Raw genomic sequence first — 14,240 nt, forward strand, 5'->3', positions numbered from 1 at the left:
GATACCCTATGTCTTTTGGTTGGCGCATTTAATCCATTTACATTCAGTGTTATTATAGAAAGATACGGGTTTAGAGTCATTGTGATGTCTGTATGTTTTATGCTTATAGTGATGTCTCTGGGACTTTGTCTCACAGGGTCCCCCTTAGGATCTCTTGTAGGGCTGGTTTAGTGGTGACAAATTCCTTCAGTTTTTGTTTGTTTGGGAAGACCTTTATCTCTCCTTCTATTCTAAATGACAGACTTGCTGGATAAAGGATTCTTGGCTGCATATTTTTTCTGTCTAGCACCCTGAAAATCTCTTGCCAATTCTTTCTGGCCTGCCAAGTTTCAAAAGAGAGATCAGTCACGAGTCTTATAGGTCTCCCTTTATATGTGAGGGCACGTTTACCCCTTGCTGCTTTCAGAATTTTCTCTTTATCCTTGTATTTTGCCAGTTTCACTATGATATGTCGTGCAGAAGATCGATTCAAGTTACGTCTGAAGGGAGTTCTCTGTGCCTCTTGGATTTCAATGCCTTTTTCCTTCCCCAGTTCAGGGAAGTTCTCAGCTATGATTTCTTCAAGTACCCCTTCAGCACCTTTCCCTCTCTCTTCCTCCTCTGGGATACCAATTATGCGTATATTATTTCTTTTTAGTGTATCACTTAATTCTCTAGTTTTCCCCTCATACTCCTGGATTTTTTTATCTCTCTTTTTCTCAGCTTCCTCTTTTTCCATAACTTTATCTTCTAGTTCACCTATTCTCTCCTCTGCCTCTTCAAGCCGAGCTGTGGTGGTTTCCATTTTGTTATGCATTTCGTTTAAAGCGTTTTTCAGCTCCTCGTGACTGTTCCTTAGTCCCTTGATCTCTGTAGCAAGAGATTCTCTGCTGTCCTGTATACTGTTTTCAAGCCCAGCGATTAATTTTATGACTATTATTCTAAATTCACTTTCTGTTATATTATTTAAATCCTTTTTGATCAGCTCATTAGCTGTTGTTATTTCCTGGAGATTCTTCTGAGGGGAGTTCTTCCGCTTGGTCATTTTGGATAGTCCCTGGCGTGGTGAGGACCTGCAGGGCACTTCCCCTGTGCTGTGGTGTATACCTGGAGTTGGTGGGCGGGGCCGCAGTCAGACCTGATGTCTGCCCCCAGCCCACCGCTGGGGCCACAGTCCGACTGGTGTGTGCCTTCTCTTCCCCTCTCCTAGGGGCGGGATTCACTGTGGGGTGGTGTGGCTCGTCTGGGCTACTTGCACCCTGCCAGGCTTGTGATGCTGGGGATCTGGCGTATTAGCTGGGGTGGGTAGGCAAGGTGCTCGGGGGCAGGAGGGGCAGGCTTAGATCGCTTCTCCTTAGGTGATCCACTTCAGGAGGGGCCCTGTGGCAGCGGGAGGGAGTCAGATCCGCTGCCGGAGGTTTGGCTCCGCAGAAGCGCAGAGTTGGGTGTTTGCGCGGAGCGAGCAAGTTCCCTGGCAGGAACCAGTTCCCTTTGGGATTTCGGCTGGGGGATGGGCGGGGGAAATGGCGCTGGCGAGCGCCTTTGTTCCCCACCAAACTGAGCTCTGTTGTCAGGGGGCTCAGCAGCTCTCCCTCCCTTTGTCCTCCAGCCTTCCCGCTTTCCGAGCAGAGCTGTTAATTTCTGACCTCCCAGACGCTAAGTCACGCTTGTTGTGGGAACACAGTCCGTCAGGCCCCTCCGCTTTTGCAAGCCCGACTCGGGGGCTCTGCTTGGCCGGCGAGCCGCCCCTCCGCCCCGGCTCCCTCCCGCCAGTCCGTGGAGCGCGCACCGCCTCGCCGCCCTTCCTACCCTCTTCCGTGGGCCTCTCGTCTGCGTTTGGCTCCGGCGACTCTGTTCTGCTAATCCTCTGGCGGTTTTCTGGGTTATTTAGGCAGGTGTAGATGGAATCTAAGTGATCAGCAGGACGTGCGGTGAGCCCAGCGTCCTCCTAAGCCGCCATCTTGCCGCAACTCCCCCTAAATTTTTTTTTTAAAAAAATTGGTAAAGTAGACTTCTTCAAAATTAAAAATGTTTTCTCTGTGAAAGATACTAATAAGAGAATAAAAAGACAAGCCCCAGACTAGGAGAAAATATTTGTAAATCACTGATCTGACAAAAGACTTATATGTAGAATATATAAAGAATTCTCTAAATTGAGCAGTAAGAAAGCAAACAATTCAACTGGGCAAGGGACTAAAACTGACAGTTGACCAAAGAGGAAAAACAGATGGCAAATAAGCACATGAGCAAAATGCTCACTGCCATTAGTCATTAGGAGAACACAAGGTAAAACCACAATGAAACATCAGTACACTCACTAGAATGACTTAAATAAAAATAACAAATAATAAATCAATAAAATATTGTGAGAGCACTCCTACACTGCTGGTGGGAATGTAAAATGGATGGCCATTTTGGAAACCATTTTGGCAGTTTCTTATAAAGTTAAACATACACTTCCTATATGACTCAGCAATCCCACTTCTGTACATTTATTCCAGGGATATGAAACCTTATGGTCACATGTAAACCTGCACATGACTGTTCACAGAAGCTTTCTTTGTACCAATCAAAAGCTGGAAACAACCAAAATGTCACTTAGTGGGTGAATAGATACAGAAAATGTGGTACATCCATACATACAACATTCATACAACTACTCAGCAAAAACATGAACTATTGATACACATACCTACCTGGATGAATCTCAAAGGCATTATGCTGAGGAAAAATGCCAGCCTTAAAAGGTTACATGTTATGTGATTGCATTTATATCACATTCTCGAAATGACAGAGCTGTTGTGATGAGGATCAATGGTTGCAGGTGGTAGAGGTGAGGGTAAGGTGGCTCAAGGGGTATACTGATTGTGATGGTGGTTACATGAATGTATACACGGGTAAAATTTCATAGAACTGTACCCCAAAATTTTAAAAGCCTGCACATAAAAAACAGTGAAATCTGAATAAGGTCTGTAGTTCAGTTGCTAGTATCACACTAATGTCAATTTTGTAGTTTTGATAATTGTACTATGTTTATGTAAGTATTATCATCTGGGGAAGCTGAGTGAAGATTACAGGAACTCTCTGTACTATATGCTTCAATTGTTATGAATCTATGATTACTTCAAAATAAAATTTGTTTTAAATCACTAAAGTGAAAGGTAAACCTATAGATTTTCAGAAGTAATGCAAGACCAGATCTTTAAAACTTTGGAGTAGGGAAATATTTCATAAATGGGATACAAAAAAGTACAAGCCATAAGGGAATTGACTGATAATTTTAAATATGTGACAAAGAACTTCTATTCATTAAAATAACCCTATATGTTGCCTCCTGGGACAGCATAGGGTATGCTGCCTTCTTAATAAAGTTAATAAAACAAGCAAAACTAGAGAGTAGGTTATTTAGACATATGTAAATAGGTAATACAAAATTTAAAAGGCAGTTAAATGAGATACACCAAATTTTGTATAGTGAGTAACAATGAGCAGTATGGCAAAATGGCTAAGGAACAAACTCCCTTGGTTCAAATTCTGGCTTTGTCACTAAATGCTGGCATGACCTGAGCAAGTAACTTAACATCTTGGTGTTTCAGTGGCTTCATGTGTAAAACGTGGCTAATTCACAGGACTAGGGTAAGGTTTGAAAGAGTTAATACATAGAAAGTGTATAAAACAAGTCCTAGCATGTAGTGAGAGCCAGATAAATGTTAGCTACTATTATTCTGGGGATTGGCAGTGAGTTCACAAGTATTCACTATATTATTAAACTAAAAAGAAAATAAAACACAACATATTCCAGCATAGACCAGTGAGGATGGTAAAAAAAAAAAAAATCAAGAGAGTGAAAAGAGAAGCCACACATTGCAGAAGGCACAGGTTGCAATACATACATTGCCAAATGATTCAAGTCTGGAATACATGGACAAAAGTGGTCATGGGGCGCCTGGGTGGCTCAGTCAGTTGAGCTTTCAACAACTCTTGATTTCAGCTCAGGTTGTAATACCAGAGTCATGGGACTGAGCCCCAGGTCAGGCTGAGCAGGCTCTGCGCTGAGCACAGATTCTTTCTCTCTCTCCCTCTGCCCTTCTCCCCCGTTCACGTGCTTGCGCGCGCTCTCTCTCTCTCTCTCTAAAATAAAGAGAAAAATTTAAAAAAGAAAGGTGATCGACAAACTAACAATGATAAGACGCATAACCCAACAACAATAACACAACAAATGAACAAATGGCATTGTTAGGCATTTCATGGAGCAGGAAGCCAAACTCAGTAAATGAACATTACAATCACAGCAAAATACCCATACTTTACTGGTTGCCTACAGATGCCATAACAAAATAGTACAGATGTTATGGCTTCAGCAACAGAAATTTGTTGTTTCACAGTGCTGGAGGCTGGAAGTTTAAAGTCAAGTTTCTAACAGGGTCAGCTTCTCCTGAGGCCTCTCTCCTTGGCTTGCAGATGACCACTTTCTGACTGTGTCCTACAAGGTTGCCCTTAGATGTTGTCTGTGTCCTAATCTGCTCTTCTTATGTAAATTCACGAGTCATATTGGATTATAGCCTACCCTAACAACCTCATTTTACCTTAATTACCTCTTTAAAGACCTGATCGCCAAATACATCACATTGTGGGTCCCAGGGATTAGGACGTCAACATAGAAATGGTGGGGCACAATTCAGTCCATAATATACCCATCAGAATGGCAATATTTGTCTTCAAGAGAGGCCCATACACATATGCACCAGGAAACATACACATGTATATGAATATTCGTAACCACATGTTGGTTATAGCAAATATCCACTATCAGTTGGAAACATTCATAAATTATAGTAAATGCATAACAATGGGATCCTATATAACAGATAAAATAGATGAAATGCAGTTAGATGCAACAAAATAGATGAATCTCAGGAGCATCACTTTTGGCAAAAAGAAAGCAAGTCACAATAATACATGCAGTACAGTACAAAGTTTTCAAACAAACACAACTAAACAATATGTTGTTTTAAAATAAATATAGGTGTTAATTTAAATAAAACCAAGGGAATAATAAGCAATGGTCAAAAAATAGAATAATGGTTAGTCCTGAAAGGGAAAGGAAAGAGATATACATTTTAAAAATAAACTGAATGGTAATTATGTGGGTGTTCATTGAATTATTATTCTTTATATATGTATATATACATATATATATGCAGATTATAAATATTTTCTACTTACTCATTATTTACTTATTTATTTAATGTTTATTTATTTTTGAGAGACAGAGAGCATGAGTGGGGGAGGGGCAGAGAGAGGGTGGGGGACAGAGTATCCAAAGCAGGCTCCAAGCTGACAGCAGAGAGCCTGATGCAGAGCTTGAACCCATGAACCAGGAGATCATGACCTGAGCTGAAGTCAGATGCACAACTGACTGAGCCTCCCAGGCACCCATCATTATTTTTCACAATGGACTACTACTTGGCAATGAGAAAGAATGAAATATGGCCTTTTGTATCAACGTGGATGGAACTGGAGAGTGTTATGCTAAGTGAAATAAGTCATACAGAGAAAGACAGATACCGTATGTTTTCACTCTTATGTGTATCCTGAGAAACTTAACAGAAGACCATGGGGGAGGGGAAGGAAAAAATAAGTTACAAAGAGGGAAGGAGGCAAACCATAAGAGACTCTTAAAAACTGAGAATAAACTGAGGGTTGATGGGGGGGGTGGGAGGGAGGGGAGGGTGGTTGATGGGCACTGAGGAGGACACCCGTTGGGATGAGCACTGGGTGTTGTATGGAAATCAATTTGACAGTAAATTTCATAAAAAAATAAAGTCTATGTAAAAACAAATCATTTCAAGAACAGGAAAAAAAGAGCTGGAATTGAACCCGTAATCACAATTCTTTACAAGAAACAATGAAAAGATTCTACATACTTTTGCAACCAGTATTCTTTGCTAGGCAGCCTCTAAAAGGCCCCCTAAACACCCTCACCTCCTTATGTTTGTGGCCTGTATAATTCCCTCTCCTTGAGTGTGGGCCAGACCTAGGGACTCATTTCTTTTTTTTTTTTTTAATGTTTATTTATTTTTGAGAAAGAGAGAGAGAGAGAGAGGTTGGGGGAGGGACAGAGAGAGAGGGAGACACAGAATCTGAAGCAGGCTCCAGGCTCTGAGCTGTAAACACGGAATGCAATGAGGGGCTTGAACCCATGAACCATGAAATCATGATCTGAGCCGAAGCCGGACTTCAACTGACTGAGTCACCCAGGTGCCCCTCGTTTCTAATAAATAGAATATGGCACAAGTGATGGGATGTTACTTCCAAGAGTAGGTACAAAAGGCCTGTGGCTTGTCTTGCTGGCCATCTCCTTGTGTCTAAGTCCCTTGCTTCTGTGAGGTAAGTCATCTGCTACGTTGTGAACTGCCCCACAGGGATACTCATGTGACAATGGCCCTCGTCAATGGCCAGCCAGTGAGAAGCTGAGGCCCTCTGTCCAATAGCCTGGAAGGAACTAAATCCTTCCTACAATAATGTAAGTGAGCTGGGAAGCAGGTTTTCTTCCCAGTCAGGCCTTGAGATAACTGTAGCTCCAACCAACACTTGACTGTAGCCTTGTGAGAGACCCTAAGCCAGAGGACCCTGTCAAGCCACATGTAGATTCCAGACCTACACAAACTTTGAGATAATAAAATCCCTGAATTTGGGAGCAACTTTTATGGATCAATAGACACAAATATAAAATCTGCTTGTAGGATTTATCTAAAGAAATGAGACATCTCTACAAAGATGTATATACATACATATTGATCATATTTATAATGGTGAAAACACAAATGTAATGTAAGAGTTCAACAACAGAATGATTAAATCAATTGTTACTTTATATAATGTGATATCAGGCAACCATTAACAATGACAATAAACTACAGACATTAACAGGATAATAAGGGACCAGAAACAATACATTGTGCCCATAAATTTCACAACTTCAATGAAATAGGAGTTGAAAAGACACAACTTACCAACATTTACTCAAAAAGAAATAGGTAACTGGAAGTCTACTAAATGAATTCAAGGGAATTCTGAGTTCAAATATTTCCACAAATTAAAGCTACAGGAATTCATTTTCACTTTCTACCAAACACTTAAGGAATATATAATACCAATTTTACAAAACTATTCCAGTAAAGAGAACATGAGGGGATACTTCTTAAATTTGATATGATGCCAGAACTATCCTGACACCAAATCCAGACAACATGGTGTGAGAAAAACAAAACTAAACTAAACTAAAATCCAATATCCCTCAAGAACAGAATGTAAAAATCCTCAACAAACATCAGCAAATTGATCAAATAATATATAAAAAAAAAGTGATGTTTACTCTGGCAATGGAAAGTTGGTTTAACATTCAAAAATAAATCAATGTAGGTGTGCCTGGGTGGCTCAGCTGGTGCTCAGTTGGTTAAGCAAGTAAGTGTCTGACTTCAGGTCAGATCATGATCTCATGGTTTGTCAGTTCGAGTCCTGCATCAGGCTCTCTGCTGTCAGCGTGGAGCCCCCTTGGATCCTTTGTTCCCTTCTCTCTCTGCCCCTCCCCAACTTGTGCAAGTGCACTTTGCATACTCTCTGTCTCTCTCTCTGTCTCAAAAATAAACATTAAAAAAATCAATGTAATCCATCATATTAATAGTCTAAAGCAAAATCACATGATTACACATCTATTTGTAATAAAACTCTCAGCAAACTAGGAATAAGAGGAACTTTATCTTCTTGAAAAAGGACATCTACAAAAAATAACCCCAAACAATATACTCCTAATGTCATAATTCACAGTGAAACACCAAATGCTTCCCCAATAAGATTGGGAGCTGAAGGATGTACATTCTCATCATTCCTAATCAACATTATACCCAAGGCCTTAGTTTATGCAGTATGCCAAGGATAAGATATAGGGGGTTTCAGATTGGAATGAGGAAAATAAAGCTGTCTATATTCACAGGCAACATGATTGTGTATGTAGACACTCCCAATGAATCTACAGAAAAGCTACTGGAACAGGATATAAGGCCAACATGCAAAAGGTCAGTTGAATTTCTATACAGTAGCAAAAAAATTCGCAAAAGTATGATAAAAAAGAACAAAGCTGAAGTATTCACACTATTAAATTTCAAGATTTATTATGAAACTATGGTAATCAAGACAATGTGGTATGAGAGGACTGACACATAGAGCAATTGAATATGGCAGAGTTAAGAAATAAACATAGCCAACTGGTCTGGTTTTTGACAAGGTACAAAGGCAATTCAATGGAGAAAGTAGTCTTTTGGGGAGCCTGGATGGCTCAGTCATTGAGCGTCTGACTCTTTACTTCAGCTCAGGTCATGATCCCAGGGTCATGAAGGAAATGGAAAAGGGGGAGCAGGAGGAGGAGGAGGAGGAGGAGGAGGAGGAGGAGGAGGAGGAAAAAGAAAGTACAGTTTTTTTTACCAAATGGTGCTGAAACAATTGGCCATCCAAGTAATGAACTTGAACCTATATCTTGCACCACTTGCAAAAATTAACTCAAAACTGTTCATAGGCTTAAAAGTAAAACCTAAAACTATAAAATTTCTGGAAGTCAATATAGGAGAAAAACTTTGTGACCTTGGCTTAGGCAAAGATTATTTAGATAAGAGAAACAATGTATAAGTCATTATAAAAAATTGATAAAATTTATAAATTGGACTTCATCAAAATAAAAATGATAAAATTGTATTCTTCAAGAGATACTGGTAGGAAAATGAAAAGATGTGGGACACCTGGGTGGCTCAGTCAGTTAAGCGTCCGACTTCGGCTCAGGTCATGATCTCACAGTTTGTGAGTCTGAGGCTTGCATGGGACTCTACGCTGTTAGCACAGAGTATGCTTCAGATCCTCTGTAACCCTGTCTCTGCACTTGTCCCACTCATTTCCTCTCCCCCCCCCATATCTGTCAAAATAAATAAATAAATAAATAAATAAATAACTTAAAAAAAGAAAATGAAGAGATGAGCCACAGACAGAGAAAAAATATTTGCAAAGCACATATCTGATAAAGGACACTGAATCAAAATCTGAAGAACTCTCTAAGCTTGTGTGGTAGGCTGGCCACTGTCTCCCAAAGTTTTCCAGGTCCTAAACCCTGGAGCCTATTAATGTTACCTTATATGACAAAAAGGGACTTTGCTGATGTGATGAAGTTAAGGATCTTGAGATGGAGAGATTATCCTGGCCTATATGGATGGATGGACCCTAAATGCCATCCCAAGTATCCTGATAAGAGGGAGGCAGAGGGAGGTCTGGCTCAGAAAAGAAGGCAATGGGATCACAGAGGCGCAGACTGTAGCAACTTGGCCACAAGTCATGGAATATCAGCAGCCACCAGAAGCTGGAAGAGGCAAGGAACAGATTCTCCCCTGGAGCCTCCAGAAGGAACCAACTCTGCTGATACTTTGATTGACACACATAAAACTCAGTTTGGACTTCTGGCTTCCAAAACTGTAAGAGAATTCATTTTCATTGTTTTGAACTATTAAGTGTGTGGTAATTTGTTACAGCAGCCCTAGGAAGTTAATACAGCTCGGCAGTAAGGAAACAGTCTCATTAGAAAATGGGCAAAGATTTGAACTGACACTTCACCAAAGAGGAATTAAGAATGGCAAATAAGCACATGAAAGATGCTCAACATCATTAGTCATTAGAGAAAAAGCAAATTAAAACAACAAACTAGTGGTTGCCAGAGGGGAAGTGGCAGTGGGGGGGGTGGTGGTGACTGGAATGGGTAAAATAGGGAAAGGGGATTAAGAGTAGATTTATCATGATGTGCATTGAGTTACGCATAGAAATGTTGAATCATTATATGGTAAAACATGAAACTAATATAACACTGTATATTAATTATACTTTGATAAAAAAACAATAAAATAAAATTTATTTTTTTAAACCAACAATGAGATGCCCCTACACTCCTATTAGAGTGGCTAAATATTTAAAAAGAAATAACCATTTGGAGCAACTAGAGCTCTCATACTTGGCTGGTGGAAATACAAAATGGTAGAGACACTTTGGATCAAAGTTTGGCAGTTTATTATAAAGCTAAATGCACTTTTGCCACACAACCTAGCAATCCCACTCCTAAGTATATCCCCAAGAGAAATAAAGACATGCCCATTAAGAAAAAAATATCTGTATGTGGATGCTTATAATAGCTTTATTTGTGACCACTAAAAGCTGGAAGCAATCCAAGTGTCCCTCCAATAGTGAATGGATAAACAAACCATTGTACATTCATACAATGAAATGCTATTCAGCAATAAAAATAATAAATTACTGATATACAAGAATGTGGATGAAAAAAAGCATTATTATTTTTTAAATTTTTTATGTTTATTTTTGAGAGAGAGAGAGAGAGAGAGAGAGAGAGAGAGAGAGAAAGCAGGGGAGAGTCTGAGAGAGAGGGAGACACAGAATCTGAAGCAGGCTCCAGGCTCTGAGCTGTAAACACAGGGCCCGATGCAGGGCTTGAACTCATGAACAGTGAGATCACGACCTGAGCCAAAGTTGGGTGCTTAACCAACTAAGCCACCCAGGCACCCCTCAAAAAGGCATTATTCTAAGTGAAATAAGCTAGACACAAAAGTCTCCATACTATATGATTCCTTTTATATGACATTCTGAAAAAATTAAAACTATGGGGACAGAAATCAGATCATTGCTTGCCAGGGATCTGATCTACAGGTGGGAGAAGGAAATTTGACCACAAGTGTACAGGTAAGGACTATTTAGGATAATGGGGGAAAGTCACTCTCCTGATGGTGATAATTATACAACTGTGTAAGTTTGTAAAAATTCATAGAACTGTATACCTAAAAAGGATCAATTTTACCGTAAGTAAATTATATCTTGATAAACAAAAAGACACTTCAAATTGGTATGAAGGTTAAGTTGAAAAAAATGACAATCTAGATCAATGTTTATGGATACTGGAGATTGTTCTTGCATATGGTTAGTGAAAAACAAGTTTGCAGAACACCAATTAAAGAAAAACAGTGTGGGCACCTGGGTGGCTCAGTGGGTTGAGTGTCCGACTTCAGGTCAGCTCATCATCTCATGATGTCCCAATTTGGTTTGTGAGTTTGAGTCCCGCATGGCTCTTTCTGCTGTCAGCATGGAACCTGCTTCAGATCCTTTGTCCCTATCTCTCTCTGCCCCTCTCCCACTTGTGTTGGCTCTCTCTGTCTCTCAAAAATAAATGAACATTTAAAAAAAGAAGAAAAGAAAAAATTTTTGTGTGTTTATATACATACATACATACGTACATACATACACATGTACATATGTTAATATATCTGGAAGAAAATACATAAAAATATTAATAGTGGTCATCCAGAGGTGTGACAATCTCTCATTCACTAGTATATTTTTGGCTCAGGGCCTTTGTACTTGCTGTTCACTCACTGTTCCTTTGCCTGGGACATGGGTTGGCCCAGCTTCATTCAGATTGGGCTTTATTAAATGTCACCACCTGAGAAGTCTTCCCTGTCCACCATGACTGAAAAGGCCTACATCACTTTTGGTCCCCTTACTCTGCTTTATTTCTTCTTCATGGTAGGGTTTCCTGTGTTGACATTGTCTTATATATGTGTTATGTTTTTTTGCCTGTTTGTCCCACTAGAATTTGAACTCTATGAGGAAAGAACTTAGGTCTGTTTTCTTCACTGCTGTTTCCCGAGCACTGAGAACAGTGCATGGCACTTGGTAGGTACTCAATAAGTACCTAATAAATGGTTGAATACATCCTACAGTGTGATGATGCTTCTGGAATTTTTCACATCCTCAAAAACATTCATGATCTTGAGGAATTTAGAATCCAACTGCAGAAACACAACCCAAAAGTGCAATAGCTACCACTTGAGCCCCTGCAAGCAGCATTGGGACAGAATAAGGGGCAGTTGTTCAGTTAGGAAATAAAGAGAGGGCTTGGGGTTGGCAGAGTGGCTTTTGAGGATGGCTTTTGTGTGACTTGGGTTGTGGGGGTGCAGACTAGGAGGATTATCACAAGAAACCTTGCCCTCGTGGGGCACATGGGTGGCTCAGTCAGTTAAGTGTCTGACTTCAACTCAGGTCATGATCTCACAGCTTGTGGGTTCGAGCTCTGCATTGGGCTCTGTGCTGACTGCTCAGAGACTGAAGCTTGCTTCAGATTCTTTGTCTCCCTCTGTCTCTGTCTCTCACTTGCTCACAGTCTCTCTCTCTCTCTCTCTCTCTCTCTCTCTCAAATAAACGTTAAAAAAATTAAAAAAAAAGAAACCTTACCCTCAGTAGACACCTTGATCTTATAGCTCTTTCTGGAGTCATTCCCCTAAGAAAACCGGAAAGGACTGTCTCTGAATAGCCCACAGCAAAACCATCTGTATTTCATGCATCATTAAAAATTCAGGGCACTCCCATCTGTTCTGCCAGTCTTTCCAGGTAAGAGGAAGTCCAGCTTAGGAAAAAAAGCAATGCAGGTCCAGGGAGCTGCAAGGGTGAGCCAAGCTTTATACTGCAGGCCCTCATGAGCCAAGCTTGCTGAAGGGCTTTGGCTCCCCCAACTGCCTCTGTGCCAGCTGCAAGGGTCGTGTTTGCTCCGCAGAGGCCCAGCAGCTGCCAGACTTGGCCACAAGTGTTTACTTTGCTGTGCTGTCCAAAGCCCTGGTTACTCACAGACTTCTGCACCTCTGCTGCATCAGCAGCAAACAGCTTCTCACCCTCAAGGCACCTGGTCTCTGAGAATTCTCTCGAAAGATCTCTTCCTGTTCCCAAAAGACATTCCTGAGCACAAGCAACCTTGGGTGCCTTTAGTGAGAGCTGGAAAGACTGTGAGATGATCTACCCCAAATTGCAAGTTCAAGTTGATGCAGTTGACAAGCCTCTCTGTGAGGCCCACAATGACCATAGCAACTAAAATCACAACCCCCACCGGCCTACTCCCAACTTCCCTGACCAGCTGTCTGTTTCCACACATCATTTATTACCTCCTAACATGATTGGCTTTGTTGTTGCTGTTCATTGTCTATCTTCCTTCACTAGGATTTCAGCTCAATGAGGGCAAAGATTTCTGTCACTTTTGCTCACTGACGTATATATTCACGGTGTCTAAAATAATCTCCAATGCTTATACAGTTTGCTCTGTGTGGGAGCACTGTTTTAAGTACTTGGCATGAAATCATTTAATTCTCACAAGAACCTATAAGGAAGATATTAATATGCCATTTTGCAGATAAACCGAGGCACAGAGAAGTTAAGTAACTTGTCCAAGATCACATAGCTAGAAATGACAGTGTTGGTATTTGAACACATGCATACACTTAACCACAGGGTGTATGACCAAAAAACAAAACAACACAGTGTCTTGCCCATAGTAGGCCCTCCGTGAGTGAATAAATGATTGAATTAGTGAATGGGGCTGTGAAGTCTTCCCCTCATGTGGGCAATCTGGTCTACTATTCATTCCACCACCACCACACCACCACCTTGTGTATGTCTCACCCTAGGAGACTCTCAGGACAATCAAAGTCTGTGTTTTTTCTCAATAATTCTCCCTCCACCCTTCCTTCTTCCCTACTTTCATTTCTTCTCCATCTCTCCCCACCTTGTTCCCTCCTTCCTCTGGGCCTTGTCAGAGGCCAAGTGTTGCTTTGTGAAAAGGGTGCAGCCAGACAGCAGGCCCCTTATTCAGTCATCATTTCCTCTGGGTGTTCAATTGGGTTCTTTGAGCACCTATGGGGCCCAGGGCTAGAGGAGCAGCAAGTATGCATGAAACAAGTTCTCTGAGCTTGGTAAGTGAACAGTGGGAAGGATGGTCTGGGTCAGGGAGACAGACCCGGCAGACCACCACCGGTACAAAGCAGATCAATGCAAAACAGACTGAGGTGAGCTGAAGAAGGAGGACAACCAGGGTCTTAGGGATAAAGAGCTAGGACTTGGACATTTAAAAATGCTTCTCAGAAGAGGTGGCATTTTAGCTGAACTATTAAGGATGGGCAGGATTTCAAAAGGTAACAGTGAGAAGTGCATTCCAAGTGAAGGGAGACTCAGGGAGCCCTGAAGATTGTTTTGATTTGTAAATTTGGGACACAGTACCTCCAGAAGGGGTGCTCCCCATGCAGGGTGGAAGCTAGGCTAGGCTTTGTGGGCCCTGCTTGTTAGCCAGGGCAGGGGTGTCTAGGGTCGTCTTCAACTTACAGACCAGTGGGACCTACTTA

This window comes from Prionailurus viverrinus, chromosome X, assembly GCF_022837055.1.
Source record: "Prionailurus viverrinus isolate Anna chromosome X, UM_Priviv_1.0, whole genome shotgun sequence".
NCBI lineage: Eukaryota > Metazoa > Chordata > Mammalia > Carnivora > Felidae > Prionailurus > Prionailurus viverrinus.